Raw genomic sequence first — 18690 nt, forward strand, 5'->3', positions numbered from 1 at the left:
AGTTTAATGAGTGGGACAGAGCACTTTTCTTGATTTTGCCAGGTACAACATGGTCCTGGATCCTCATTCTTGTTGGTATTGAAACACCATTTCAACAACCCATTTTAGACTTACATTTAATATTCAACCTTGGAGTTAAGGCTAGATTTCTTAAACCCCAAAGTTCAGCCTAAAAACAACAGCATTGACCCTTAACTAGACGTCAGGGTTAGATTGACATAAAGACCAGACTCAATGGTTAGACTTACAAGTTCAGACTTTAGAGTTAGAATCAAGGTAAGGCTTTAGGGCTAGACCTACATTAAGTCTAGACTATAGAGTTAGACTTGCATTCAGACTTTAGGGCTAGACTTATTTAAGACTTACATTAAAACTTGACTTTGATTAGATTTTGTGTATATATTAACATTTAGACTAGACCTCAGAGTTAGACCTACCTTAAGAATTGAATTTAAGGTTAGACTTAAGCCTATCCCCTAAAGTATAATCTAAATGTAGGTCTAAGGTTTAGCCTTAAGGCTAGACTTTAGGTTTTGACTTGACTTTAGACTTTGTGGTAAGACTTACATGTAGGCTTTACTTTAGTTTTAGACTCACCCTTAGACTTTAGGGTTAGGGTTAACAAACAAACCCATGACCTTGGATTTGCTAGTGCCATGCTCTAATCACTGAGCCACAGGAAAGCTTGTAACAACAAAACACCTTCAAAACATTCTTGTAGCTCACTGTAAGTAGTCCAGAGTGAAAACAATGGCGGACAGTGTAAAACTTGAAGAGTGCGGAGACAGCAGAGTCATAAGCCCCGTCCGGCAACCATCACTTATTGTTTATACTTACATTTAGCCTATTATTGAGACTAGACTTAAGGCTACATTAACTTTAGGACTTTACTTTCTGAAGTAATTACAGGCTCCACAAATTGTCACCTACTGATACAGTGGGCTGTCCTCTGTTTCATCTCAGTTTGTTCTTTCACACAATATCCCAAACAGACACGAATACTTTTGTTTTACAGACACATGGGTCTTGGCTGCTTGTCAATAGAACTAACACACCTCTCGTCTGCATTACAGATTACATTGGACTGCCACACTTACTGTAAGTCAAAGAGATCTGATGCTGTCTGGTACTTGATATGGGAGTGTGCTCAAATGTTTCTGTCTGAAGCAGCTTACAGACTACAAAAGTTCTGACTGAGTATTTTATGGATTTAAATGCTTAGTAGAGTGTTTGTTTTGAGGGAGTTGAAAGTGAGGTCAGGTCAAAATGATGTTGAATTCAAATAGAAAAACACAGCTGAACACGCCTCCCTGATGTTTTCATAGGTGTTGTTTTTAGTGTCTTACTTTAGGTCTTATGACAGAGCGCTACTACTGTAAAACGTTTTCTTCTCCATTAATGAGTTTGCAGTTTTTCTTACACAACGTAAACTTTACCCAGGTTGTCTGTTCTGTTGCAGATTTTAACGATTCAAACACAAAAAGGAGCAAACCACACATTTTAATTTCAGCTTTGGCTGCCATATGGGCATAAATTAGGAGGACCAAAAAATTATCTTCCAGTCCGTTTCACCATCATCCTTGCATTTTTTGTTGCTACAGCACCACTTGTTCTTTCCTCAATCCATCAATTCCTCTATCTCAGTTTGACTTTTATCACACTCTCCCATCCCAGGCTGCCTTTCACGTTGCCAACCACATGGCTGAATAGAAGCCCACCTGTGTAAACACAAGGTAGATCCTGGATGTGCTATGGCCTCTTGGAAACATTCAGCCATTTTTGTTTTCTTGGGCACGTTGACTTGAGGAAGTGCAGTTTGAAGCCTTTCCCACGTGCAACGTTTGTTTTATTCAATTTCGACTCACAGATTTACCTTCTGCTCTGGCTGTTGTTTCTTTAAAGTCTTTTCCAATAAACGTAGACATTAATTTGGCATTGAGTGTGATGGATGTCCAACACCTTTTTTCCAGTGTGTTCCAGTTTTTGTTGCATCAAAATCCACTTTATGGTAGAGCCAGTTGGCTCAAAACGAACGTTTCATCTCATATCTCAGCAGTAAATGACAGATTCCTTCATGAATTCATATTTCTGAAATGTGCTTATGATGAGAGGCTCAGTTATTTTTAATACCTGTGATGTTGGATGTATTAGCAATACACAGGTCCAACAGTGAGAAAAGCATGCCTAGCGACTTCATGAAATCATATGTCTGGCTAATAAGTCTCAGACTGCTTAACTAATCGTTGATTATTTTCAGCTTATCCTTACTGAAGATGGACGGTCTTGAAGTATGCAACAGTATCAAATGATGTTTTGACAGTCATTTATCCAGACCTCGTTTAACACACCTAAATCAGATCGTTTCCATCAGCGTGATGCTGTTACACCAATAGCTCTGCATACAGCTGTTTGAGAGTCCTCTTAAGTAAAGACCAAGCATCGTGCCAAGACAAACATCCACTTGCTGGCTCAGACAAAATCATCCCGGTTTCTCCTTTGGCGGTGAGAGGTGAGAAGCTGTGTAGCATTTGATCAGGGCTGAGGTTGGAGATCTTAAATGTTCCTCAGTCCCGTATGAGCCCAGCTAGGGTCAACACAGGATGCTCTGAGACTTTTGGACCGTCGTTGGTTTTAAAACGGAAGGCCCAGGAGCGTGTGTAGTGAAGTGGATGTTTATACAGTATAACCTAACCTCAGGCATCTCTTGGGGACTCGACTCTAATAGGACTGTACAATGCCTTTGGAGATAATTGGAGGTATCGGTTGCTGTTTTGGGAAACTAAAGGATGCTTGTCCAAAAATCTAAACTCAACGGTTTATAGGATTTAATTTTGACGTCTTTTATATTTATTAGGAACACTTCATGTTTATTAGACGCATCCAAATTTCGAATAGAAGTTTCCGCTTGGCAGATATTTAAGGCCTGTTCAGAGGATTGGCACCCTGCCACATTGAACGTTCTTGTTTTAAACAACCAAGTCTGTTTTTTTCAAACCATAAAGAATCACTGACATTACTTATCTCTTCAAAAAAAAATCTTCAAAGCAATGACTTTGCCTTACTACAAAGTCCTAGAACCATTTCTTTCTTACGTTTTTATAGTCTGAAGAGGCTATTTTTCATAATAAAGAACTCTTTGTGATGTCAAAAGAGTATGTGAATATGAATGTTTATTTATGGAATTACACAACCAAAAAAGGGTTCTTCTATGACATCATGTGAAAGAGGGTAATAAAAACAAAAAAGGAATGTGTTATAGTGTTAATTTCATTAACAAAAATAATGACGAAAAATATTCGTCAACTACAATTTTTCCAGGACGATGACAGGATGAAAAGTAATGCCAGTAAACAACAACTAATACTATCAGCATGCAATATCATTGATGAAAAATGAAATATAAAATCAAATTTCTCAAACGTCAACAATAACTGTGATTACACTTTTTCCGCCAAATTACTATTTTTATCATTTTAACCAGCATAGCGAAAAAGTTTGTATTGACTAAAACGAGATGAAAATGCATAGACATTTAGTTGACTACACAAAAACAGGACAAGGATGACTGAATAAGATTTGTCATGGGACTAAAACTAAGACTAAAATAAAAAAAGATGACAAAATGAACACTAATGTGATCTCTATTTTAATTCTCAAATTATGATAAATACGAAAATGTATCCGATTAATGTATTTTTCTAAATTTTACTTTTTAATTGTACTGAATTAACAGCTAAATTTTACGGAATGTTACTTTTTTACAAAATATAGATTTACATTTGAAATACAGCAAAAATGTCAAATTACAGGAATAGACTGCAAAAAATAATAATTTTATAATTTTTAACATCTTAAACGCATATATAGTTTACAAATCGTAACAAAATTCTTAGACCATAGTAGATTGTGTTAATTCCTCAACAAAATTAGTATTTATATACACTAACACACTGAAAGGGTTTAGAAGTGATAGGCAGGCTTTTTAAAGAATTTAATAATATATATTTAAAACAATTTAAATTAAATTAAATGCAATTATTTAGTGTACTGGGAGGGGCAATGGGCGTGTAGGGGGTATCTTTGAGGGAGCCCGTCTCTTTCCATAAATATAAGTTTTTTATGATCTTTATAAATCTTTATTAGATCTATAAACATGTTATTTGTGGTCTCTATACATGTCAGGCTGTTCTAGGAAGTAAATTTGAGACTGGAAAAATATTGAAAGTGATAATCTTAGGGATGTACAATACTCAAAACTGTGTTCACGGTTACCATTGTATAACGGTATCAGCAAAAATCAAGAAAAATCTACTTACAATTTTTTTTATAACAATGACTGAAAAGAATTGACTATATTCAAGGTTTAATCAAACCTTCTTTATGTAAATTGAATAGGTGTGTTTATAAAATGGCATTGTATAATTAAAATCAAGAAAGAAATTTAAAGCTAAAATGGAAAAAAGAACCCAATTGCACAAAATAATAAAAAAATGATATTAGTGCTGTCAAATCGATTAATCTCGATCCAAAATAATGTTAGTGTTTATTACCTACCTCGTAGGTAAATATCATGTCTGGATGGAGACTTGTTGCAATGTGCTGAGGGAACTTCAGCTGTTTTCCTAGGTCGACCTGCAAATGCCAGTCCGAGGCTTTGTGGAGGAGGCCTGTTGTTCATTGTTGGCGTGTCCGGGTTTTCTCTTTAGCTTTAATGAAGGGGTCTTCATTAGAGCATGATGGTACTTGCTGGTGCTGCCGAGGCTAAGCTCTCAGCAATTGCCTTAAGCACTTGGTCATGGCGCCAATAATAGCGACCATCCAGAGCCTTTCTGCAGCTGCTGGGGAGATGTTCTAAAGAGCCTCTTCCAAAGTAAAGAAGGTAGGAAGGTGTCTCACTCTTCCCCCAGACATGGAGGTTCGCTGGGCTTGGCAGGGCATCGTAGACAGTTTGTACCAGGAAACAGACCCGATAGAAATCTGCCTGCCAGATGTTTGCCCTGGTGATCCTGTGCTGCAGTGTACTCTCCCACGTAGTCCACGCTCCCTGCTGCTGGAGTCCCGCCGCCCTGCTCACTCGCTCTTCCTCTGTGCCCGCTCGGACTTCTTCCTGGAGTAGATGGTGTCTTCCTTACCACGAGCCTGGCTAACCAGACTCTTTGGGAAGTATCCCAGGCCCGCTCTGCCTGTCGCTATGGTGCCCACCAGTGCCTTTTGTCTCAGGCGTGACTCTGCCACCTCCACTGCTTTCCCAGCCTTCCATTTCCTTCCTATCTTCACCTCAATGCCGGCTGATGACACCTTGCAGTTCCCTGTAATGTAAGACTTATCTGGTGTGTACCACCATGAATTCTTCCATGAGTCCACTGAAGGGCAGCTGCAGGATGTTACTTGTCCCATACAGTGCAGCGCTGGTAAGGCTGTGTGGAAGGCCCATCCACTTCTCTGAGGAAGCCAATGATCTTCTTTTCTAGGACTGTTGTCTGTGGGACTGCATAGACCAGCAGGGGCCACATGACTCGGGGCAGGATGGAATGCTGTTAGATCCAGGCTTTTTAATCTACCAGGCAGGGTGGACTTGTCAACCTTGGTGAGCCAATCTCCAGGTTCTTTGTTGGATTTCTGGATGGCGGCAGAGTCTTTCAGGCTGGAGTCAAAGGGCTTCCACAACTTCTTGACAGGTTGCTCCCTGATGGTTGGGATGACAGTTCCTGAGATGGGACCGATGTCATTGTGATAGTAAGGTCATCCATATAGGCTCTTATATGTGGCTGTAGTATGCCTGACTTGGTTAAGGACCCTCTGCATTCCACCTCGGCTGACTTGACCACCATGTTCATGGCACGGGCAAAAAGAATAACAGAGATGGTACAGGCTGCTCGCTTCCTGGCTCTCTCTCTCCCCCATCTACGTTGTAACTCTGCTCTCCTTTCTCTACCCAGCCAAATCTTTCTGAGGCATAGCTGAAGATGATGATAGTTATTGTTTGGAGTTGGCTGTCAGCATCTCCTTTGGCATTGGCTTGGATGATGTTGGATATAAAATACAATTATTTAAATAAATATTATTTTACAAATTATACATGATATTTAAAGAGGTGTATTAATCACATTGTCTTTATTAATAGATTTTAAAGTAAATTACTAGATCATTACATAAAGATCTTCACACTTGACGCACATGTTGGCTTAGTATATTGATCCAGTTACTGATATGCTCTTAGCCATGCAATTTGAATGCGTTTTTTTATATCGTAAACTCCCACCCACACAGATAAAAACATCACCTAAATTCAATGGCACTCACACTGTTGTCTTCTTATCACCACACAAGCTACTAATACCCTTCACATGTGCCGTCAAAGCTGAGGAAATGAGCTAAAATCAAACGTGGAGAAGTACAAGCTTGCAGGCTTGGAAAATATCCCATTCACTTTCATCCAAAGCAGTGTGGTGAACACTTCCTCATGACCCGAGCTTAGCCGTGTGTGTCAGGCTTCCAGCCTGGAGATAAGCCATCGTCATTAGAGAGCGTATAGATGCAATCAGAGCCGCACACAGACCTACGAATGAGGATCACTGCTGGAGGTGACTGCTTCTAATTTACCTTCCTCCAGACTGTGAGGGTGATGTCTATCAAACAAGACAAAGTTGTTGTGTCCTTTTTGTTTTGTTTGGCACACAAATTAGATCCAAATGTTGTTGGCCCTGTTAGAATTGTCCTGCAGAATGCTCAGTTTTTGGTATCTCTCTTCAAAATATATATAATATAAAATATACGACTCTATTGAATGCTGACAAGCTCCCTTATGTATTTTTTATCATATAGATATTTAGGGTTCCCAGGACTTCATATGTTAATCCTTTCATATAAGCTGCTTTTATATAAAAAGATACGTGGAAGTTGGTTTGACACTTGTGTGGAACTGAAAGATGAAAGTGAGATAAAAATAAGGCTAAACTTGGAAAGACTTTCAAGCAAATGGATGTTTTAGTCTATTGGTTTTATGATAGTACAAGCCACAAAAACACAATGTTCTCATCACCATGTTACTGTCTTTTTATCAAGGCCTGTGACAACAAAAAAATGCATAAGCAAACGACTTTCAACTTAAAAGAGCGTTTGATGCCGACATTTTGGCTCATGCTAAAGCCCAAACTGGACCCATGCAGTTAATGCCCAAACCCCAAACGCACCTGGCGGGTCAAAATCCAGAACGCTTTGAACAGATGCATTCATGACACATTGTATTCATACGGTTGCAATTAGATGTAACAGGAGCTTAAGTGAGCCATCTGTAAGAAATATAATGAGGCTGGTTTAGACAAGCATTTGGATCACATTCCAACTTGGATTACATTGCAATCACAGTTGTAAACTATTGTAAATGTGATTCATTGTATTCATTAAAGTGAAACAGTACAGGGAGGGGCAATGGGCACGTAGGGGGTATCTTTGAGGCTGCCCTTCTATTTCCATTAAAGTTTTGAGCTAAAGTTTCAATTAGATCTGTAAAAGAGTAGTCTATATACCTTTCAAACAGTTTTATAAAGTACATTTATGAGACTGGGAAAAAAACATTGAAAATGATAATCTATTAGGGATGTACGATACACAATACTGTGTTAACAATTTTGTCACGGTATCAGACAAAAGCAAATTGAGGTATTCTAAATTTGAAATCAAAATTAAGACAATAATTACATAAAAAATATACATTTTCAATAACAATGACTTTTTTAAAGAAGTTGACAATGTTCAAGGTTTAATCAAACCTTCTGTATGTAAATTGAATAGGCATGTTTATAAAAATTGAATTTTAACATATAAATTCAAATTAAGAAAGAAACGAAATGACAAACCGTGTAAAAAGAACCGAATTGCACAAAATAATAAGCAATACTTTATATTAGTGCTGTCAAAGCGATTCCAAAATAAATTGTGTTTATTTAATATATGTGTGTTTATAAATGTACCCAAATATATAAATAGACAAACATACATAAATATTTGAGAAATAGTGTAGTATACTGTATATTTTCATTTATACATACTGTAAATTACATTTAAGTATAAATGTATATTTATTTAATGTAAATAAATAAACACACTCACATATACAGTATTATATGAACAAAATTGTATTTTGGAATTGAATATTCCTGATTTTCCACTCAACCAATATAATTAAATAAATGTTGTATTGTAAAGCAAACAGCATTGCTCTAAGACACCTTACATTTGTATACCACTATATCTATACAACATCAGGCATAGGTGACAGGTAAAGTTTTTTTTTAGGTAACTAGAGCATTGTGTTTTTATTTCATTACATGTTATTTAGTTTAACTATCCATTATTAACCAGAACCTGAAACTAGTGTAATCTGTTTGATAGTGAATGGATAAAAGCATCTGTGTTGAGTGCGGCTCCTCTGTGAAGCAGGAGGGCACATCTGGTCTATATTAGCTTTTCATTCCAATAATTGATGGTCACAGGCCTTTAGTTAAATAGGCCCTGGCTAAAAACAGTTTAGTGTGGAACTGTATTACACACATGACCTGTAATATTACACATCTCTGGAATAATGATATCGGATTATATGAAAACAAGCAATTGAAGGTGAAAAGAAATTAGCATGCGCTCCACCGGTTTACACACAAGAGATTCCAGGCCAAGGGACAGAAGCAATGTTGTTTATCAACAAGATTCTTTCGGGTCACATGTTTTGCACTGAACCAATCGCTTGAACTCCAGCAAAAGAAAGTCACATACACCCTGTTTAGGAAATAATGCCTTTTTCTCCTTTGGAACTAAAGCCAAGCGGTACACAAAAAAGAAATGTGCAATGTGTCAGGAATCCTTTTGTTGTTGACTTATACTTAGTTTTTTATATTAAAACAATAATATGTCAAGATTACTTAGTGTACTTTTGCATACATATTTGCATTTCCATATTTTTTCTTAGTTTGTAAAACAGAAAAAAAAATGGAATATATATACAAATGTCAAGCAGGTATTAAACTTTGGGATGTAAATGTGTTTATTGTGTGTACTTAGACATAAGGTTAAGGTGTGGAGTCGGCTAGGGGTTGCCTTATTTTTTTTTCTATTAATTATAAATTTTTGTACGATTCACATTGTACAAATTCATACGAATTGGCCACATTGAGTTCAGGTTGGCATCTTCCATCCGCAGTGCCGCTCGACACCATCGATTTAATCTGTTGTGACAGGACGGCAGTGGTTTGGCTAATTGTTTCTCCATGTACAAGTCTGAACCACACTTTCCATATCATGCCATCCGTGTTACAAGTCATGCATTTGATCTAAATTTGTTTCAAACGGCCTTTCATTTACAGCATGAGTCACCGGTCCTCTGTGTTTGATTATGTCATTCCAATTACATTGTTTTTTGCAGAAACGGACAGGCAAACATCCATCTTAAATTAAAAGTAAATAGGACTTTTGCAAGATACTGTAATATAAATGTAATCGAGGCACTTATAGGCTCTCGGTTTCCATATATGATCAAGAATGTTATGAAAGACCAATTTGGTGTGGAAATAATTTAAAAACAGTCTTAAAGCTGTGTGTTAATATTACAATGACGTCAGGTCTTGCGGATTCATTATTTGTCAAATTCCAAGTGTACATTTATTTAAAAACAACCACACTGTGCAGACTTCATTCAAACCCTTTTGTGCTATTTTTCTTGTGGTCTATACTGAATTAATTGCAGAAAAAAACTGAAACCTTTGAGCAATATAAACAGTGCACCATTCACTTGACAACGTGATAGCTAATGGCTCTTGTAATAGCTCCTGCCTCCTGCGATCCATATAGGTAGAATGCGAAAGCTTTAACTTTCATGTCAGGTTGCTTATGCACTGCATTGACTGTCATAAAATGGAAGGTGCAAGCATAATAAATTCTGATGGACCAAAAATAACACATGTATGATGTTTAAATTAAAGCCATCGATCAAAGTTTGAGCCTTATTATTTTTTTATTACTCCTACGCCACCACAGCGTTGCCAACCGTCGACTCTCGAACCGCTGAGCGGTGGGGGGAGGAGAGAAACGCTCTCTGGATGAAAGAAGGCCTCGGAGGCAGCCATTAAATGTGAGAGAAACACAAATAAACAGGCTTTTTACAGCACGCAGACACAGTGGTCTGGTTTTAAACCACAATGCTGGGGCAACAGGGCACACATATGGAGCTGCTGTGCCAGCCGCTCGCTGGCACATGGGCCTTTATTGCTCGGCACAACGATAGTTTAACGCACAGTCGCAGGCTTCGGATTTGGTGTCCACATGTCTCGCAAAACTCCAAAATCGCTTTGTGGTCCTGCCAATTTCGTTTGATTATTCCTCAGAGAAGACGGAAGCCACTGTCAGATTTAATATTCAGTTATGATAAAGTTGCAAATTTATTACTGTTGGCTACAAAGGCTTCTGATTTTGAGGTTTGTTTGAGGTTAAAGCCACTTAACAGTTCAGAGAAACATAATTGTAACCTTGTGGTTGTGGCAGGTTTCTATCGCAGGAGTGCAGAGTGATGAAAAATCTGTTAAGTTCCTCTGTGCTCTCTTTTTCTGGTGGATCCTTGGTAGTTTGAAAATAGTTTTTTTCTGTGACTTTCTATATTTCTAAAGGGTTCTTGCTTAAGTTTTAAAGGTCCAATGTGTCTTGTTAATAACTATTTATTAGAAGGGGTATAAAGACCTTACATAATGAACCATTATGTTTTTATTACCTTAGAATTAGGTATTTCTGTACATACACCGCAGGTCCCCTGGAGTTCATGAAGTTTGGCATGTTGTTTCTACAGTAGCCCCATACGGACAAAAATCTTTTTCCTATGTGAGCCACTGTAGTGCTTCGAAAGGGAGGGTGGAGGGAGCCATCGGTTGCAATTCACAACCTCACCACTAGATGCCACTACATTGCATACGCTGTACCTTTAACGGAATAGTTCCCCAAGTGTTAATATTTTAACCAACTCCAAGCTCAAAAATGTAATACCAGATCTTCACGAAGCAAAATTGACTCTTTCTAGAATAGTGATGTCCTTTCCACCTGCTCTGTGTTCTTACTGATAAGCCATCAACACCTCTGACTTCTCCTTTCATCATTTGTCTTTTCTCAAGCTCCTTCCACAGACTTAATAACTATGAAGAACTGCAGAAGATGAGAGAAGGTGTCATCTCACTCTCCGCTCTCTCTCTCTGTTCTCACTGATATATCAATCCAGAGAGCTACTGACGTCATTCGGGTCACCATATTCGAAAGCAAAGTCACATTGACCGAATCATTCATGAAAGAGAAGCTATAAGTTACTCAGGCAGCTCCTCCAAATCTGCAAAGGGAGGATGTGGCAAGCTATCTCTCTCCCGCGTGGAGCGCTTGCATTGCACAGACTGCGTGTAAGGCAAATCAGCTCGCCTGAAGAAAAGTTTCCAGCTATTTGTCTTTTCCAACCGATGAAAGACTTGCGTCTGTTGTTTAAATAATTTCAGTTTTTGGTCGACATGGATTTTTTTGTGCCCTGTGTGCTAGCATGTGTGATTAATGATTCTGTGATTTAAGATATGTTTTGGATTTATTTACTGCAAGTTGATGAAACACACTCTTTCTTTTCTTTGCCAGCCAATCCAACGGAGTTGCATGTTCAATGAATCAGTCTTTGTCTTCATTCGACCATTAACACGTAATATTACGTGAAGTCAGTTTACAAATTTATCAGCGTTGGGATACCTGCCTTTAAACAGCCAAGATGCAAACTTTTCAAGCTACAAAATAGTCATCATATAAGCAAGGTTCTCTTTGGAAAAGGTGCTGTCTGCGTGACTGCACGTGAAATGCAAGTGATCTTTCTTATACACATGACCTTTTAATATTTTGAAAAAATGGAATCTGAAGTCACTCACTAAACAAACTGATTCTCTAATGTTTCATTATTTTTCAGTTGACTTGACTGTGACACAGTGTTCCTTTTGAAAGCAAATTTTGATTTAGTTTTAGTCATAGTCTTTCTGAGGAAAATGCAATTTAGTTTTAGTCATATTTTAGTTTTAGTCTATTTTTAGCAGACGAAAATACATAATTTTAGGGCCCGATTTACTAACAGCTTGCGGCAGCGCAAATGCCTTTTTAGCCATTTTTTTCAACATTGACATTTACTAATGTTTATGGATCACACAAGGGGGTTTGTTAAGGTTTGCACTTGTTATTGTACTGGTTTTGCGTCTTTTTTTAAAGCCCAACAAAAGCACTTACACCCTGCGCGAGTGATGCGCGGATGAGCTCTCACGTCACCCGAATCCACTGTGAAAAACAAATCACCCATCTCTCCATCTGAGCTGCTCTGCGTGTCAGTTTGCCTTACGTTATTAGTAGACTAAAGACCAAAACCTCCTCAAGAAGCTTTAGCTTTTGAGCATACACCTTTGTTTTGTTTGCTTTTTGGACCATTTATAGTGTGCGTTACAGACACACCTGTCAACACTGTGTTTTTTTTTTTATTTCTCGCTGTAAACTCGCGAGAACTTGAGTAGAGAAAAAAACGCTCTCCAGGCTCTCCCACCCGGAGACCGAGCATTAACAAGCAAACAGACGGGGACTCCCCAAACGCATTTGAAAATGAATAGACGGGAACTCCCCCGGAAGGCGGCTGCCAAATGGATGCAAGGGACACTTAGGTCTCCCAGGTTCTGTAACCCAAATGTTGACAGGTATGGATAAAAACAGATATACAGCCACTACGCTTCAGTTAACCTGAAAAGAGGATTGTTCATTCAGTGCAGGGGAAAGTGACAGCGTGATGCCATTCCCCTCACAACACACAGTTTGACGAGAGACTCCACAGTGCCTGATGAAAATTAGTTTTTAAACACATTTACATTTTAGATAGTGTTGACATTAATCACCCAAAAACTCAAATCTTTCTCGAGTAGAACCATAAAGAAGATTGTTTGGTAAATCCGCAGCCCTCTTTGCTTCATATAATGGGAGTCTATGGGGTCCACCTGTCTGAAGAGTTCCTAAAGCACATAATTCCAAAAAAGCGGCTCCTGGCGACATGTTGACGTCTTGTGAAGCGAATCGTTCGATATGTTCATAAAACTGAACAATATGTTTAATAACATTAGCCATACTGTGCAGCATCTGCACATGTCCCTATCATGATATTCTTCTTCTAGTATTTGGTGGCAGATGGCATACCAGCGTCTGGCCCTTTTTCAGTCGTGCAAACATGTTACGTACTTGCATTGATCTTTAGCACGTCATTCAATCTTTTAATGTACGACTCACTTCCTCACTTCTCTTTCGGAACAGGACAGAGCTGGTTTCTTTTGGCTGAGCTGTTACTTTGTTGCATCTCACGTTATGCAGCAGCTCAAGCTGATGTCCGCCAGGTGGGACAACAATATTTTCATCTTGTTTTTATTAGTTGACGAAAGTGTTAGTTTATATATCATTACAGTTTATTATGCATTCTTTATTCAGTGAAAAGATGTTAACGAATAATTTTCGTCATAGTTTTCGTCAACGAAATGAACACTGCTGTGACATTAAAACATAGCTCCATCTACTACTAATAATGTAATACATTAATACTGTTGCAATGTTTTTTGTAGTTTTATCAACTGTTCTGTGGGTAGGTCTGTAATAGAGGAGATATGGCCAACACAATATACTAAGAGCAGCGTGATTTTGCACACTTTAAGACAAGCTTTTTTTGGCGTTAAATAAAGCTGCAAATTCCAGAACAATGACCAGCGCAAACCTTAGTCAATTGCATATTGCTTGATTCATTTAAATACTCTCCTCCCATAAAGTTACGGAAACTCCTACAAATGCATATGCAATAAGGTCATTTGCAAAAACATCTGTGTCCACGCCTTTTCAGTGCTTATGCATGTCTTTAGTAAATACTGACAGTATTTCTTTAGGCCAAAAGAGCTGTTTGCGCTCCCGCTAGTTGTAAGTAAGTCTATTGCTATTGCTTTATAATTATCTTTATTACACAGTGATCTGTCTGAATACTTGATTCTGATTGGCAGTTCCAATCAGTTTGAGAAACATTCGAAATGAATAGACTTAGCGTCGGGTGGTTCTTTGCCTCCACATCAGGCATTAAAACTCCTTTAATGCACGGCTATCCATGGATTATCCCTTACTTATTATTCTCTAGCTTTATTTTCAGTTCCATTGTAGTTTAATTTCATATTTTGAGCTTTTATATTTTGGTTTTCATATTAGTTACATTTTTCTATTTTTGTATATTTACTTTCGTAATTTTATTTGATTTGTACATCATGTTTATATTGCTTTATAACTTTAATTTATTTAAACTTAGTTTTTTTAGCATTAATATATTTAAGTTTATTGCTTAAGTAGCATTTCTATTTTTTGTCTATGTTTTTTTGATTATATCTAAATATATATAGACAAAGATTTGATTTCCCATAAACAGCAATGCAAGGCACACTAAGCATATAAAGTTAGTAAAGACAAAAGACATCCTTAAAATAGTCCATGTGGCAAGAATACTTTTGTGCACAATAAAAACTTAATTTAGCAATTTCCTCTCTTCCACGCGTCTCCAACACATGCTCTCTAAATGTGTCCGAAGATGAACAAAGGTGTTACGTTGTGAAGGTGATTCATGATAGAATAGTAATTTTTGTGTGAACTAACTCAGTAATACACATTATTATTGTTATACTATCAAAAAACAGCATGCTGTACATTGTAAATAAATGTATAATGTCCAGAAATTTCTTTTGCACTGACAATAAGCAAAAAAAAAGTAAAACAGTCGATTTTGAAAAACAATTGCTGATTGTGAAAATGTACTGTTTAGTTAAATACTTGCGGTGTACAGTAGGGCAGTTCGTGCTGCAAAAAAACTTGCATGGTAACACATGCCCTGATCATTGTGTTGTACTATATTCCAGATAACAAACACACATGTATTAATCATGCTTTAACGTTGCTGTTCAATCAGTCGTTAAGCTGTTTGGCTTGTTTCTGATATTGCTCATAGTGTCGCCATCATCAAACTAGGACTGCGGAGAACCCCTGTGTTTTTCTTCCCTGAACGGAATGATCCGCTGGCTAGTGGGATCCATTACTAAGGTTTTCCCTGGAAAACGCATCATCATTATCTAGCGCTCTCTCTTTTCTGTTTTGACTCTACGTTTTCTGCCTTCTATTTCCATTTTCAACGGTTTCCAGCTACAGACCCCTATGCGTCAATTCCGTTCTCTGATTTTTCTTGCCAATCATTATTCGTACAAAAAAGCCCTATACATCTACTGCGCTCTTTCAGTCTTCAGTTTACCAATTTGCATTTCAAAGGCTGCACGAGCGAACAGCGGATGTGTTGGATGATGCACACATTGATTGAGGTAGACAAATGTATGGCCGCTGGGCACCAACTCAAAGTTACATGGCAAAGAGCCCAATGATTTGCCTTGGCTTAACTGTTCCCATATTACAGCTCCTGATACAAAATATGAGCAGTGTTTCTCTTGTTTACCTTGATTTAAAATGTTTTCCTGATTAATATGATATGGTTGTTAAAAGTTGAATGGACGCATGAAGAATTGCTAACCCAGATTTCGCCATGTATTTTAAAACTCTTAAAACACTCAAAGTAGTGTGCCTTGCTCAATGACGGCGGTTTCAGAGTGTGTGATGTATATCTAATGAAAAACTAATAGGAGCACAGCAATTGGTGACATAATCAACAGACCAACTAACATCAACAAAATTTCAAAGAGAAAGTTAAAAATAAATCTTATTCCAGTCAATGAAAGAAGAACAGCCTGACATAGATGATCACTGTCTTTGTTTTTACCCATAATCCCACTGGCTCCATTTCTTGCAATCTGACAAGCAAAACTGTAATCTGGTGTGATAATCTAGAATTTCTGTTTAAATTGTTTATACTGTTAAATCACTTTGGATAAAAGCGCCTGCTGAAGGGTTAAATGCCATTCTGATGTAAACTCTACCAGAATGCAACGGAGGATAAATGGAAATCTGAAGCCTCATCCGCAACACTCTTGTTACTCAAGAACGCATCATTCAGCGCCCAGACGGCTCTGAGAGAGTCTAGACGCATAGCACACGGCATACGCCACACATCCAAACTGTCTCTAAATAAATCATGACGTTGTGCGATGCTTCCGTATTCTGGAACTTTACCAAAAAAAGTACATAGACTATTGAGAGAAAACATTGTGGAGTAGATGAGAAGAGAGAGTACAAGGGTGTCATCCACGTCCCGTGGTCTGGACATCATCTTATATAACTGTCTGGATTCAGATTACTGACATAAAAATCTATAGCAACGATGACACTAATGCACTTTGACTGACTACACGGAGTGTCTTTGGATTCAGGTGGGACTGATGCCGGACATTTGGGTCTCAGAAAGAAGATGGAACAAAAATCTTTGAAGACTGTGTACTGGGACACACTGTCTATTTACAGACGTGCTCAAATTATTTGTTGGTACCCCTCCACAAAAAATAGAGAATGCACATTTTTCTCTGAAATTATTTGAAACTGACTAAAGTAATTGGCATCCACCATTGTGTATTCCGTATTTAATAGAAATCAGACTTTGCTTTTGATTTTTTATTCAACATAATATTGTAAATAGTAAAACAAATGAAAATGTCATGGACAAGAGTGATAGGATCTCTATTCTAATATTTTGTTGCACAACCTTTAAAGACAATCACTGACAGCTAACGTTTCTGTAGCTCTCAATGAGACTTCTGCAGGTAGTTTGGCACACTCTTCCTGAGCAAACTCCTCCAGCTGTCTCAGTTTTGATGTGTTCCTTCTCCAGACTGCAAGTTTCTGAACTTTCCATATATGTTTGATAGGATTCAGATCTGGACTCATAGAAGGCCACTTCAGAAAAGTCCAATGTTTTGTTCTTATCCATTCTTGTGTGATTTTAGCTGTGTATTTTGGGTCATTATCCTGTCGGAGGACCCATGACCTGCGACTGAGACAGCGCTTGCTGACACTGGGCAGTACGTTTCTCTCCAGAATGCCTTGATAGTCTGTAGATTTCATTGTGCCCTGCACAGATTCAAGGCACCCTGTGCCAGATGCAGCAAAGCACCCCCAATACATAACGGCCATCCTCCATGTTTCACTGTAGGTACGGTGTTCACTTCTTTGAAAGCTTCATTTTTTCGTCTGTGAACAGAGCTGATGTGACTTGCCAATAAGCTCCAGTTTTGACTCATCGGTCCAAAGGAAATTCTCCCAGAAGGATTGTGTCTTGTCAATATGAATTTTGGCAAATTCCAATCTGGCTTTTTTATGTTTTTAGTCCTCCTGGGTCTTCTTTCCATGGAGCCCACTTTTTCTCATAAAGCGACGGATGGTGCGATCAGAAACTGACATACCTTCACCTTGGAGTTCAGCTTGTATCTGTTCGGCAGTTATTCTTGGTTATTTTTCTACCATTCACACGATCCTGTTCAATCTGGGGTCGATTTTCTTCTTGCAGCCACGCCCAGGGACGTTGGCTTCCATGGACCTTAAACTTCTTAATAATATTTGCAACTGTTGTCACAGGAACATCAAGCTGCGTGGAGATGGTCTTGTAGCTTTTACATTTACCATGCTTGTCTATTATTTTCTTTCTGAGCTCCTCAGACGACTCTATCCTTTGCTTTCTCTGGTCATGTTCAGTGTGTGGCATACAATGATACCAAACAGCACAGAGACTAATTTTGAAATAGATTACAAAATTGGATACATGCGTGATACTAATTAGAGAAACTAATTAGTTTGAAAAATCACTATAAACCAATGATGTATTATTTTTTCTAAGGGGTACCAACAGATGTGTCCGGGCCATTTTAGAATATCTTTCAATTAAATTTTTATGTATATGTATATAGCGCTTTTCACAATTTGCATTGTTCCAGAACAGACCCAGGATTCTATCTACAAAGATAGAATATCTTTGTAGAATAAGCAGTAATTCATCTCTATCCACAGCTGCTTTGCTTTATTCTATGACATACCAAAGGCGTGCAAGTAGACATTATACAATCGCCTTAAGAATGAAAAAGCATTATTTAAATGAATGTAAGGGTACCAACAAATTAGAGCACGTCTGTATATACACGCAAACAACATTGTGTCATGATTGAGTTCATATGACCGTTACAACTGGATTTTGTGTGGAGGAGATCAAATGGCAATCATTTTTTCAATGGCGGGAACTAGTTCTCAAATCAAATATAACTTTAGAAACATAAGATTTTGATATCTGTGGGATTTATGATGAGAGCCAATGACAACTGATGTCAAACTCAACACAAAACATCTTAAGACACCATATTAGATTTGACAACTACTGTATACAACACTGTTTACATAATGAAAGTAAAGGAAGACAGGCGATATTAATCCAGATAAATGACAATAAAAAAACAAAGATGAGCCTTTGTGTTTCATGGGTGTAAGACAGTCATGGTTTGGAAAGACTGACATTTGTTGAAGACGTATTAGGGGGTTTGGAGTAACAACAAGTTGAGAAGGACGGACACTGAAAAGAGAAAATAAATAAAGCGCAATTGACGTCAAACATCAGTTTTAGCATATAAGCCATGTCGTGACACAAACCGTTCCACTTCTTAAATC

At 37.9% G+C, this 18690-nt stretch overlaps 1 protein-coding gene across 5 annotated transcripts in view; it reads left to right on the forward strand.

Moving 5' to 3' along the window:
• sugct (succinyl-CoA:glutarate-CoA transferase) overlaps positions 1–18690 on the forward strand; it is an 87160-nt gene that overhangs the window by 52233 nt on the left and 16237 nt on the right. The window lies entirely within an intron of this gene.

The sequence above is a fragment of the Barbatula barbatula genome, assembly GCF_947034865.1.
Source record: "Barbatula barbatula genome assembly, chromosome: 23".
Taxonomy (NCBI): domain Eukaryota; kingdom Metazoa; phylum Chordata; class Actinopteri; order Cypriniformes; family Nemacheilidae; genus Barbatula; species Barbatula barbatula.